Source organism: Eubalaena glacialis, chromosome 9 (assembly GCF_028564815.1).
Source record: "Eubalaena glacialis isolate mEubGla1 chromosome 9, mEubGla1.1.hap2.+ XY, whole genome shotgun sequence".
Classification (NCBI taxonomy): domain Eukaryota; kingdom Metazoa; phylum Chordata; class Mammalia; order Artiodactyla; family Balaenidae; genus Eubalaena; species Eubalaena glacialis.
Genome location: NC_083724.1, coordinates 12,736,842 through 12,751,052, shown reverse-complemented (window position 1 = coordinate 12,751,052; position 14,211 = coordinate 12,736,842). Strand labels below are relative to the sequence as shown.

At 46.2% G+C, this 14,211-nt stretch overlaps 1 protein-coding gene across 4 annotated transcripts in view; it reads right to left on the bottom strand.

Annotated features, from left to right (window-relative positions):
- STRBP (spermatid perinuclear RNA binding protein) overlaps positions 1-14,211 on the bottom strand; it is a 183,727-nt gene that overhangs the window by 136,494 nt on the left and 33,022 nt on the right. The window contains exon 1 of one of the 4 annotated variants that reach the window (XM_061199960.1): positions 7,697-7,867. The exons of 1 other annotated variant lie outside the window; for it this stretch is intronic. The gene's annotated coding sequence lies outside the window, so the exon portion shown is untranslated. Of the gene's footprint in view, positions 1-7,696; positions 7,868-14,211 lie in introns of those variants that run through there. 2 more of the 4 variants (XM_061199956.1, XM_061199957.1) reach the window with 2 other exon arrangements.

The window sequence follows — 14,211 nt, the reverse complement described above, 5'->3', positions numbered from 1 at the left end:
ACTTTAAAAACAACCAAAAGGGACTTCCCTGGTGCTCCAGTGGTTAAGAATCCGCCTTCCAATGCAGGGGACGCGGGTTCGAGCCCTGGTTGGCGAACTAAGATGCCACATGCCATGGGGCAACTAAGCCCACGTGTGGCAACTACTGAGCCCGAGCGCCGCAAACTACAGAGCCCACACGCCACTAGAGAGAAGCACACGCCACTAGAGAGAAGCCCACGCCACAAAAAAGAGCCCGCGCGCCACAATGAAAGATCCCGCATGTCCCAACGAAGATCCTGCGTGCTGCAACAAAGATCCCACGTGCCACAACTAGGGCCCAATGCAGCCAAATAAGTAAATAAATACATTTTTAAAAACAAAAACAACCGAAAATATGTATACCAAGGGCACCACATGTTTATTCTCTCCAGCTGCTAACCTACACTACCAAAATTGCAACACCTTTTCCCTCTAGTTCATTAACTTTGCTAACTAAAACTGAGCTGTCCAGAGTTAAGTCAAGAGCCACCCAGTATCCAATAGTTCCATTAGGTTAAAATGTAGGTTGCCTAAGCTCTATAAAAGCCTAATCACTGCATGATTAGATGCAATGTTTGAGGAGTTTCAGACTTACTTGGAATTATAAACATCATAAGAATGAACTGCCTTGGGACTTCCCTGGTGGCGGAGTGGTTAAGAATCCGCCTGCTAATGCAGGACACACGGGTTCGAGCCCTGGTCCGGGAAGATCCCACATGCCACGGAGCAACCAAGCCCTCGCACCACAACTACTGAGCCTGCGCGCCACAACTACTGAAGCCCGCGCGCCTAGAGCCCGCGCTCCGCAACAATGAGAAGCCACTGCAATGAGAAGCCTGCACATCGCAACGAAGAGTAGCTACCGCTCGCCACAACTAGAGAAAGCCCACGCGCAGCAACGAAGACCCAACGCAGCCAAAACTAAATAAATAAATAAATAATTTTTAAAAAAAAGAATGAACTGCCTTCATCTTACCTTTTAGAAACAAAACACTACCCAGCTGTCTTAAAATGTACTGATTTTCAGTTAGGCTGACTGAACACAGGTAACCAAAGTTACGGACTCCATTTTCACATTAAGGGCCAATCTATCTAGGGAAGGACTTGTTCTTTACTCAAAACAATATTATTGGGCTTCCCTGGTGGCGCAGTGGTTAAGAATCCGCCTGCCAATGCAGGTGACAAGGGTTCAAGCCCTGGTCCAGGAAGTTCCCACACGCCGCGGAGCAACGAAGCCCGTGCGCCACAACTACTGAGCCTGTGCTCCAGAGCCCGCGAGCCACAACTACGGCCGCCCGCATGCCTAGAGCCCGTGCTCCGCAACAAGAGAAGCCACTGCAATGAGAAGCCCACACACTGCAACTAAGAGTAGCCCCCGTTCGCCGCAACTGGAGGAAGCACACACGCAGCAAGGAAGAGCCAACGCAGCCAAAAATAAATAAATAAAATAAATAAATAAATTTAAAAAAAACCACAATATTATTGAGCCCTACTAAGAAATCTCAGGTCTGGCACAAAACATGCCTTTGAGCCTAAAGCCAGCACATGTTTGCTGACGTAAACTGACAAAACAGGTAAGCATCATAAAAAAATAAATAAAAATCTAAATAGAGTATTTAGGACAATTACTTTGTGGTTTAGGTTAATGGTATTAATATCGTTAAATTCAACTCATAAACAAAATGCTGATCTAACCAACTGGATATCATGAAAAGCCCTGGCACCTGGAAAACTGCAAAGAACAGGAAATTCTGCAGGTGCAGTAAGAAACTACATCTTATCCATGACCCAGAAATGCCTTAGAATTTGTCACACAACGTGCTGCAGAATTCTCACTTTTCAAATGGAAATGAACCATGAAGTCACCCAACGCAAAGCTGCGATTTTGTTATTGATATAATCAACTGCACCCTTTTGAGTTGTGCTAAAGTTAACTAAAGAAAGCAGATGTTCTACATAGTGTTAGTTATGTCAGAAGTTAAGAGAATTTGAATATCAAATAACTAAAATTTAGGACTGCTTCATTCACTCCACAACACACATATTGTTGAGACAGACACCATACTTCTCAAAAATGATACACTTAAAGGACCCTCAGGACAAGAAATAAAAGACATGAAGGTGAGAGATCAGGTCATTTGGTCACCTCACTATTTAATGCAAGACCTAAAAGTTAAAGATTTGCAGATCTTTCAGGCTCAAACCATTTAAATATTCAGCTCACCATTAATCTGGTCTCATTACTTTATTCCTTTCTGTTTTAACTGACGTATAAATTTAACTTACATCTCTCAATAAACAGTTTTCTAAAATTAAACTGAATTATGAAGCCTCTCATAATTACCTGTAAGAAAGTTTTTCTACACCTGAACAGAATTTTAAAAACAACCAATTTTCCAATAAAAGGGTCTATGCAAAACAAATGAAAGCAGAAGAGCAGTAAGATGGGTAATGGTGTCCAAACATGTTATAAAAGAGAGTAAACTATTAAGAATAGATCGGCTAGCATAGAAAGACTATCAGGGCTGGGTATTACCAAGCTCAAGCAAATTAATGCCTAATAAATCAACTTACTATTTACATTTTTGCAATGTCAATCAGGACCAGATCTGGAGGCTTTTTACAACTAATAAACCAAACACAACATTAAATAAACATTTAAAAATCATTCCTGGGACTTCTCTGGTGGCGCAGTGGTTAAGAATCTGCCTGCCAATGCAGGGGACATGGGTTCGAGCCCTGGTCCAGGAAGATCCCCACATGCCGCAGAGCAACTAAGCCCATGCGTCACAACTACTGAGCCTGAGCTCAAGAGGCCGTGAGCCACAACTACTGAGCCCATGTGCCACAACTACTGAAGCCCACGCGCCTAGAGCCCGTGCTCCGCAACAACAGAAGCCACCAAAATGAGAAGCCCTCGCACCGCAACGAAGAGTAGCCCCCACTCGCTGCAACTAGAGAAAGCCCGCGTGCAGCAACGAAGACCCAATGCAGCCAAAAATAAACAAATAAATTTTAAAAATAAATAAATAAAAATAAAATGAAAATCATTTCCCCTCAAATAGAGCATAACCTGTCAATGGGCTTGGAAATGTGAAATGGATAGGTAATTATTTGCTAACTAAAACTTAAAAAAGGAAAAAGTATGCAATAAATCTGAAAAAGGAGGCTCAATGCCACTAGAAGGGATAGCTCCATGTTTCTGTTCAAGTCACTCAGAATTAATCAATTTTCTGCAAAAAACATAGGGAAATGTATTATATTTATTATTCCTGATTTAAAAATTGAATTCACTGAGTGAGAAAAGTACTCTGTCTCTGGAAAGTCATGCTTAGAACTCAGAATGTCTCTCACAAGTTTCTGCTTGACTCAAGAATTCAAATCAGCACCAACACTCAGCTGCAGAAATGAGCCAGGAAAGATATGTAGACAGTAGAGTAAAGAATGAACAAACTTCAATTTGCAGATATCTCTGATATTCACAGAAGTTTCATCTCTATCCAAGTTTCTCATTACAAATTAACCTACCTAATGCCAAACTCTGAAGTACTAATTATTATTTGACCAGGCTAAAAGGAAAAAAAGAACCAAAGAAATAATATCTATTACCCCTATTTACATAGTCCTAATCTTCCTGAAAGGTTTAAACTTGTTTTATATAAACCATCTCAATTCTCATGGGAGATAGATAAAGAGTCAGGTTTCTGGAGGAGAAACAAGCACAAAGGGATTAAGTATCTTGTCCAGCAAGTCACCAGTGAAAATAAAACCAGACCCAATTATTTAGCCTACAAAGTCTAAACAACCTGCTTTCCTTGGTTCGTAATATTTTAAAGTGCCTACAAATTATCCCAAACCATAGAACTTCACGGAACAATACATATAATCAGAACACTATGCCAGAATTGAGTATTCTGAACAAGAAAGTACTGCTTGCCCCAAATCAATGAAATGAACCAACACAATGGACTTTAAAAATACAAGGAGGAAACAATAGTTATATGGGAGAGAATTTTCAAAGGTCACTCTATTCATCTTATATCTGACTGCTCAAATTCTCTGCCAGGAAGCCAAAGGGGTCAAGCATGATCCTTATAATTATATTCAACACATATATCAAATCTCAAAATACTGCTAAGAGTTTCAATCAAAGCCATTTATATTTTTAAAACTTTGCCCTCCAAAAATAAAATCTTATAGCAATGTCTTTAGAGCGTTACTTTGCTGCCTTCATGATATGCTTCAGTATACACTTCAAATTTGAATTTTAAAAATGATTAGCTTCCAGTTTATTTTTTAAATATTTATATTTAGATACAGATTACTTAAAATGTGGTGTTCTGCTCAGCCCTCATTATGTTTAGGCAAGATTCCCACTTCCACTCAAACTTATTATTTGAACTTACAATGGCTGCATTATTCAAACTTACAATTTAGATACTTCCTAAATGGACAAAAGAAGAAAACTAATCAACCCAGAAAGCTTCCCAAGGTACCAAAGAGGACCTTTTATTTGAGATCATACTAGGTACCACATTATACAATACATGAAGCCCACAAAGCAATAATTGAAGTTATCTCTGCAACATTATGAAATTATTTTTTTTGCAAAATCTGACAAGACTGAATTTTCAACTGTCAAAAGGGAAATCGTTTTCCAAGATTGGAGAAAACCCTGCTTACCGAGGCAGTCTCAAAGCAGTTTCCTTAATCCTTCCAAATCCCAAAGAATCTAACACAAGCCACAGAACACTGAATGAGACCTGCTGAAATGTCTGTGCTCAAACCCCTAAAGGTTATTTCATATGTCCACACAACCCCCAGTCTTTCCTAAATAAAGCTAACACTGCACTCCCCAACTTAAATTAAAATACCAGAAAATCCAAAAGCCTCTAACTAAATTTTACATGAACTATTTGGGGATAAAAGCTGACAACAAAGGATCTGTTATCTGCACCTTGAAGAGCCATAAAGCTCCATTCTTAACACTTTCAGAAGCTGAATGTACATTACCTCTGTCTGCCTCTAGCATGGGACTCAGATATTACATCACTCAAATGCCTGAAAACTGCCCTATTACCCAGAAAGCACCAGGTTATCTGAGACACTGCACCAAGGTATCCCTTCCTCCCTCTGATACACAGCCCTCAAACACGCTGGGCCCTGCTCCCTTGCAGTATCTTCACAAAGACATCTGCCCTGCACCTGCTGCAATTCTGTTTCTGTTCACTCCTGGTGTACTCCTCTTGACTCTGTATGGCTCTTCTATTTGCCCACTCATCTGGCCAATGCGCTAGGATGATACTCCACCACACAACTTCCAATTTGGGAGTGTGTACTCAGCTCTCCCTTATCCCTTCCCCATTCACTGGGTTCTGGAACTAAAATCAGGCTTCACGATCTCTCTGATCCTAGAAGCATGAACTTTCATATATGGTAAAGGTCTTAATGTTCTCCATTTTCCAGTACCATCATTCCAGGATCCACACACACAACCCCACACACTCTCCAGTTCCTCTGAAGGTCAGAATTTAATCCCCTCCTCTTTAGTTTCTTTTTTTTTTCCAACTTCTACACTCCGTCCTTCTATATACTTACAGTGACCTAAAAAACTGTGGCCCTTTTAATCTCTCAAGACCCCAAGTTTTCCCACCTGTCTCCACACTTCAGGACCCCGCTCTTTCCATACTCTTTTAAAGCAACCTGATTTCCTAATTCTCTCCTGCCTGAATGCTCACTTCCTGCTCTAAACCTGGGCCTCCTACTTCCCCCACCATTGCCCCAATCCAATATACAACCTACCCCTTTCTAGTAACAGACGTGTCCACGCACATCCCCACCTTACCCTTTCGTTACCCCACTACAGGCACTACGCATTCTTCCACATCCTCTACCCAAAGATATCCTGTCTTCCCCCTTTCCTTCCCTTTGTTCCCTACCTACCCCCTTCCCTTTACCAGACAAAATCTAGCCCCCCAAACCCATGCTTCCCTCCCTGCACATATTGCATACTTGTCTTCAAACCTATTCCCTACTGCATCCCCTCTACTGATTTCCCTCCCACACACTCCACCCACCTCTCTTTCCTTGTCCCCAGCTTCCCTCCACACGTCCTGCCCCAGAAACATTTCCTTCCATCTGCTCCCCCTCCCCGCCTCACCTGCCACTCCAAGAACATCTCCCTTCCCCCGCACCTCTGGCCCTTCACCTCACACACACTCCACTCCATCTGCCCCCTCCAAGGTCTCCCCAACCCCAAAGTCCCCTCTCTCGCTGCTCCCCCATCTTCATCCATACTTCCTTCAAGAACACCCTCCAGGGACTTCCCTGGTGGTCCAGGGGGTAAGACTCCACACTTGCAATGCAGGGGACACGGGTCTGATCCCTGGTGGGGGAACTAAGATCCCATATGCCATGTGGCATGGCCCAAAAAAAAAAAAAAAAAGAACACCTTCCATTATTTCACTCACTTGTCCTGTTCTTCGCTAAATGCCCCGGCATCTCCTGCCCAGACATCTCCTCTCCATCCCCAACACTCTCTCCCACTGTCCCCACTTCTCTGTCAAACCCCTCAAACTCAGACCCTGCTCCAAACGCCCTCCCCCTTCTACCCTCTACTCATCTCCCCTGAGCACGGCTACCAGAGAGCTACCTGCCTTCTGCCCTCACATGCTTTCCCCTGGCAGGGCCTATCTATCCAGGCTCAACACCCTCCTGCCTCCCTCCTGGCCAGACACTGCCCTCACACCTCTCACAGGTCTCTTGAAGTCTCTGGGCCGCACCTCCTGCCTGAACACCTCACCATCACTCCAGAGACCCCCCCCGACACCCTCCTTCCCCCCCCAACCCTTTCCAGGCTCACCCTGCCACACTGCCCCCGAGCCGGACACCTCCGCATTTCCCTTCACATTTGTCCGCGGTCTTCCTGATTATCTTGCCCCCAGTCCCTGCCCCTCGCACGCAGCCCTGGCCGGGACATCGTCTCTTCCGCGACTCCCTCGAGTCCCCAGTCTTCTCCTTCCATTCCCATCACACTCGCCCCTGCCCTCCCCAAGCCTCCCTCACACCCTCCCGAACCCCCACGGGCTGCCCCCCACTCGCCCGACTGCCCTCCAGCCCTTCCGCGCTCGACCCGGCCCCCATGGGTCCCCAGAACCTGCCCGAAGGCCCTCAGCCTCCACTGGGCCGGATCCCTCACCCTTCCTTCTCCCCCAAATCTGCCCACACCCTCCGCCCGCCCCCGCGCAGCCTCTCCCCCAGCCCCTGCCCCCAACGTCCTCCAACACCTGCCCAGAACCCTTCGCCCTCCATCCCACCCAGAGCCCCCGGTGCCGGGTCCCCCCACACTGCCCACGCCCTCCCTTCGCTCGGGGCCGGGACGCTGTGCCCCCCGAAGGTGAGGAAGGCTGCCCGCTGCCCTTGCCCGAAGCGGCCGGGGCACCGCAACTGCTGCGGCGGCGGCGGCGGCCGCCACAATGCCGGAGCCACGGGGGCCGGGATTGCTCCCTGCTCTCCGCCCCGGCCGCCGCTGCCGCCACCGCCGCCGCTGCTAAGGACGCACAACAAACAATGCGGGGCCCGGGCCGGCACCGCCAACCGCCTCAACCGCCGCCTTAACCGCCGCCCGCCCGGGACGGCCAGCCGCGCAGGCGCCTGCCCCTCCGCCGCAGCCTACCCGCGCCGCCGCGCTCTGCCCGCGCCCGGTCCCCGCTCCCGCTCCGCCGCCGCCGCCACCTCGTCCGCCTGCGTCTCCGACTCCTCAGCCCAGCGGCGGCGGCTGCGGCGGTTGCTGCCCTGGTGGCGCTCGCGGCTCCGGTCTCCCCTTCGGCGGCGGCGGCGGCGGCGGCGGCGGCGGCAGCGAGCACGTGACGCCTCCGAGCGCGCCCATTGGCCGGGCCGGGGGGCGGGCCCCGCGGCTGCTGGGAAACGGAAAGCCCGCCCCCTCGCTCGCCGCGCGCCCCCTCCACGCGCGCTCTGCCGCACCTGAGAGCGCCTGCCAGCGCCCGGCGCCGCCGTGTCGCGCCACCGCCTGCGCCAACTGCGCACCTGGGAGCGCGCAGGGAGCACACGCTGGTGGCGGCCGCATGCACCTGCGAGCGGACGCTTACGTAAACTGCGTCCCCGCCTTCCTCCCAGCGCCAGGCCCCCTCCTGCTGCAGCACCTGAGCCCCGCTGCGCTAGCGGCGTAACTGCTGCGGAGCGGGGACGAGCTGCGCAGGGAGGCGAGCGAAATGCACGGAAACTTCGTAACTTCCGAATCTGGGAGCGGCTCCCGGCCGCCGCCGGGGCGAGCCGGCCTTTCCCGCCCAGCGCCCCAGTGCTCGGTATCCGCCAACTCAAGCAGTTACGCAAACGGAGTAGGTGCCATAATGCCTCTCCAGGTGGAGGAGGGGGAGGCCAGTGCCTCTCCTTCTCCCACTCTTCATGGACCTCCCTGGGACTGAGTTGGGGCCAGGACCTCTCTGACCTCCTTAGAGTTAGGTCAGACTTTGGCTGAACCCCTGCCCAGCCTGTGCTGGGGAAGAAATGAAGGTTTGCTTTTTACTTAAGTTCACTAGCCGGCACCTTCTTGGTACCCAGAATTCTGCCAGCGAGGTGGGCCCCTACTACTGAGTACCTCATGCATGACAGGGGCTGTACTGGGGGCTGGGATGCACCGGTGAATGAGACAGGTCCTTACCTTAAAGGAATTCCCAGCCTAGGGTGGAAATGACCTGACCACACAGAGCCAAGGCTTGGAGAGCTGGGGGTACGGGAGGGATCTCCCACAGCGGCTCCATCCAGGGCCTTTCCATCTTTCTAACATAGTAGGCTCAAATATTTTAACAGCTTTGCTTCATTCACAGGGTAAAGTGTAAACACCCTAACTCAACTTAAAAGGCTTTGATGGGCTTCCCTGGTGGCTCAGTGGTTAAGAATCTGCCTGCCAATGCGAGGGACACGGGTTAGAGCCCTGGTCTGGGAAGATCCCACATGATGCAGAGCAACAAAGCCCATGCGCCACAACTACTGAGTCCACACGCCACAGCTACTGAAGCCCACACACCTAGAGCCTGTGCTCCACAACAAAAGAAGCCACCACAATGAGAAGCCTGCGCACTGCAACTAGAGAAAGCCCACGCGCAGCAACGAAGACCCAATGCAGCCATAAATAAATATATTAATTAATTAATTAATTAATTACATTTTTTTTTAAAAAAGGGCTTTGACGATCTGGCCTTAAGTTTCAAGTTACACACCCTTGCCTTTGCCCCCTCCTTCAGGCCAACTTGACCCTCCAGTTACACTGAACTTGAGAACTGTGGTTGACATAGTATGGCACTTCTGAGCCTCCTGAGTCCAGTGCTAGGCCCCAAATCCTTTTCTATACCCTCTCCCCACCTCCAACCACCATACCTTTCTTTATCCTCCTGAAAAACTCCTTGGTGTTCTTATCAGTCAGCTCAGAATGTATTCTCTGCAGAACTCCTTGGCTGCCTTCAACACATTGCCTAAACTCCCTCTGCTTTGCACGTAGCCCCATGAAACCATGAATTCTTATAACACTAGATTGTAGTTTTTTTGCTGTCTGTCACCTCCCTGGACTGTAAGTACCTTGAGGACAGCGTCATCTCTCTACCTTCATCGGGTAGGAAGGACATGAGATGAGATCATTAAAGCTGGGCTTTGCAGGAAGGACATGAGTCTGTTGGGGGAGGAGAGACAAGCTGCACTAAAAAAGTCTGGGGTCAAGTGAGATAATAATATTTCATACCTAACAATCTGCAAAAGGTTGTCCTAAGGATCCAATGAGAAATATATCTCAGGCACTAAGTATGGTGCTTGGCACTTGGTAAAATTTTAAATTTTTTTTAAATAGGAGGATTGGACAGCGTTAAGCATTTAATGGTATCTCTTAGTCCAATATTTTTCAAAATATTTATTTATTTATTTGGCTGTGCCTGGTCTTAGCTGCGGCAGGCAGGATCTTCGTTGCTGTGTGCGGGATCTTCATTGCGACATGCGAAGTCTTAGTTGTGGCATGTGGGATCTAGTTCCCTGACCAGGGATCAAACCCGGGCCCCTGCATTGGGAGCGCGGAGTTTTAGCCACTGGACCACCAGGGAAGTCCCCTCCAATATCTTTTTTAGTTGAAGTATAGCTGATTTACAATATTATGTTAGGTTCAGGTGTACAGCAAAGTGATTAATTCTTTTTTGTTGTAATTTATTACAAGATATTGAATGTAGTTCCCTGTGCTATACAGTAAATCCTTGTTGTTTATCTATTTTATATATGGTAGTATGTATCTGTTAAACCTATACTCCCAATTTATCCCTCCCTTCTCCCCTCCCCTTTAGTAACCAAAAGTTTGTTTTCTGTGTCTGTGAGTCTGTTTCTGTTTTCTCTTATTCCAATATCTTTATTGGATTTAGAATTCCAAACATTCCTGACAAAAACATGCAAATGAAACCACAGTAAAGAAAGTAAAATTTTTCAAGTATGCCTCTTCCTTCCTGTCCCCCCTCCACTCCCTTTACCCCTAATCCCACCTTCCAAGGCAGCTACTTTTAAGTTTTCCATGTCCTATAATGTATGTCCAGAGAAAGAAGAAGATTGCAGAAAATTATGTACTTATAATGTGTATGTATACTTGTATTCTGCATAGAAAAAGGTTGGAAAGGATTAAACAGCAGTTACTACTGTTATGCCTGGAAAGTAGAATTGGGCGTGGAGTTGGGGGACTAAATACTTCTGCATTGTTTTAATTTCTTAAGAGTACATATACATTATACATAAAGCACATTTTAAAAATTTTACTGAGGTATATTTACACATAAAATTCATGCATCTCAGGTATACAAATCAGGGATTTTTAGTAACTTTACCAAGTGGTGCAACGTCAATATAAATCAGTTTCAGATCATTTTAGATTCCCCATAAACCCTTCATTCCCATTTACTGTTAATCCGCATTCCCACCCTTAGCCACAGGCAATGACTAGTCTACTCTGTCGCTCTATTTTTGCTTTTCTAGCTATACTAGGTACATTTTTTAATCAAATAGATGTTTTAGGAAAAAAAAAAAGAATAAAAGTATCACCTCCTAAGCCCACCCGGTGATAGTAATCACTGTTAATATTTGTATCTGTTGTTCCAAGCTTTTCCTATGTATAAAAATATATAACTTTTATGAAGTGAGATTATAGTATACCTTCTGGGGTTTTTTTTCACTTAATATAAAGTAATTACACCTCTCTTTGTGTCACTGAATACTCTTTGGCATAATGTTGTATCTTAAGAATGATTTCATTAAACCAAATCTCTATGTTGGGTATTTGGGTCTTTTCCAGTATTTTCACTGTTATAAACAGGGGAAGGTAATAGATGTTGTAAAGTTCTAGAGCTCAGTGAGCTTTGATGTCACACCTAAGTTCAAATACTAGCACTTCTTGTTTCATCCATTGGCTGCGCAAATATATACTGGGAACCTACTATGTGCTAGTCCCTAGGAACACAAAAGCAAGCAAACAGCTACCCAGCCCTACCCTCATGGGGCTCAAGGCCAGTGGGAGAGAGACGTACTTTAATCAAATAATAACACTGAATGGCCCGCAGAGAGGGGAGCCTCCGGGCAATGGGGAGGGGAGGGGAGAAGTAGGGTCCTCTGAGGAGGCGTCTTTGGAGCATATCCTTGGCATAGCGCTGTGCTATTCTTCCAGAAGGCACCTAAGAAAGGGAGGTGGATCGGCTGCCCTGCCTGAGCGATGTGCAGCCCTTCACAGTTCCTGGTGCTTTCACATTCTTAGCTCATTTGACCCTCTCATCTCCCCATGGAAGAGAAGAAAACAGAGGACATCGAGGCCCAGAGAAGGAAGTGAATTGCCCCAAGTCACCAGGCCAGGAAAGAAGGGCACAGCTGAAATTAGACTCTGGTCTGACTCCTAGCCCAGTGCTCTTGGTCCCAAAGGACACTAGCCTCTAGAGAGGGCGCTCATATTTGAAGGACCACATTGAGACAGAGGCAGAAAACACATGGAGCCGCACTATCCAATACAATAGCCAATAATTTAATATTCAATTTCTCTCCTGCATTAGATATATTTTAAGTGCTCCATAGCTACATGTGGCTAGTGGCTCCCATATTGAATGGCTCTGATATAAAACTTTTCCATCATTGTAGAAAGTCCTATCGGTCAGGGCTGACCTAGAGGAACAATAATAATATATTCGTAGTAATAGTAATATCTAACTTGTATATTATTTTCCAAAGCACTTGCCCTGGGAGGTACAGGTCAGTCTGGTCTCCCTCTTCTTCATTTCCCCACCATAGGCCAGTTCTATAGAAAGAAGCTGAAGACAGAAAGGTGGCTAGTTGTGCCCTAGGTCGGGGGGGGGGGGTGGGGTGGGACCTAGGGGATGTGACATCTCTCAACTTTGTGCCATCATGTTTCTAAATCTACATGTATCTCCAGCCATTCTCTCCTCCTTCCCTCCTTTTACAAAAACGGGCTCTTCTCAACCAAGGCCAGGTCCTTCCCCTGCGTCTGGACGCCCTCCTTACCTACCCTCTAAGGAACTTCATGCCTTAATGTGCCCCTCTCTGCTGTGGTCAGCCTCTCCTTCTCTCCTGGATTCCTTCCATTATTATCCAAACAGTCTCTTCTATTCTTAAAAAAAAGAAGAAGAAAAGAAACTAGATCCCCAGGTGATCACATGCACCTTGTAGTTTGAGAACAACTGACCCAAAATCAACAGCTTCAGGTGTCAATTGGAGGAGACTCGACTATCACAGCAAAATTGCCATTGCTGACACGGTTTTCTGAAATGGTGAATAACTCTTGGTAGAGTCTGAACACAACAATGGTGTAATCTTCATTCACTTTGCATAGTATTTGCCTCCCTGGAATATTAAAATCATGCTAGAATATACTCTGTTTGAAAAAGGGAGTTAGTTGTTAGGCTCAGATAATTGTACACAGGACTTTCACCTATGTAAATGTTCAGTGTGACATTCAAAAAATCATGATGCAGGGAATTCCCTGGTGGTCCAGTGGTTAGGACTCCACGCATCCACTGCAGGGGGCACGGGTTCGATCCCTGGTCAGGGAACTAAGATCCCACATGCCGCAGTGCACCAAAAAAAAAAAAAAAAAAAAATCAATACAAAAATTCAAGATGTGTAATTGTCCATACATTGCAGGGCATCTAGCATTCTGAGCTTCCCCCCAATAAATGCCATTATGCCTACCCAAACTCCACCACAAATGTCTAAAAGCTCCAAGTGAGAACTATGGCTCTAGACTCTCATTCAACAGCCTATTCAGGATCTCTATTTGGATGTCTCACATGCTACTCAACTGTCCATAAGTGATGGATCTTTCCCCTAAAACCCAAACTTATTGCCCCTACTGTTCCCCATTTCAGCTCTCTTGTTGAGGCTATGATAGCTATTGATATTGAATGACCAGTAGACTGAAGGTTTCACAGGGGTAGAATGTTTCTTTGATTTGTTCTCTTTGTATGCCTTAGAATAGTGCCAGGCATAGAGTAGTCACTTAAATATTTACTGAATGTGTGCGCAGCAAATTTTCCCAGTCCCCTTCCTCAGGTAACAAACCTCAAAGAAGACATGAAGATACCAGTGATTCCTGGTCAGAAAGTCCCCACGTCTTACAGAATGTCTTCTAATATCCCTGATGCTTATATCAGTGAAAGATGCAAAACAGCCCACATCTACTGCTGAAACTTTCCCACCAAAGGAGGGAAAGACAGCCTCCCTGGAGGTTTGAGGATGAAGCCCAAATTCATCAGCCTCAAGCATAAAATTTCTTTGAAGTCTCACATTTTATCTTTTAAATTCATGCACATTTCACTTTTTATTCCCATGTTTGTTTTAACATGAAAATAACATTTTAAATTACTTCCCTTTAGGAGAAAAATTCAAAGCCCATTTTTCCAACACTTCAAAAAGAAATTCACACTCTAGGAAGATGTTCCTTATCTATCAGGTGGCTCTGAATATTCCCTGGCACATCACCATCTAGCCCTGATGGTAATTATACTAACAGCCAACATTTATTAAGCACTTACTATATGCCAGGCAGTACATTAAGCACTTAACATGCATTATGTCTTTAGTCCTTGCAACTATCCTATAAAGTAGGCACAATTTTCATCTTAATTTAAGGCTCCCGGAAAGTAAGTAACC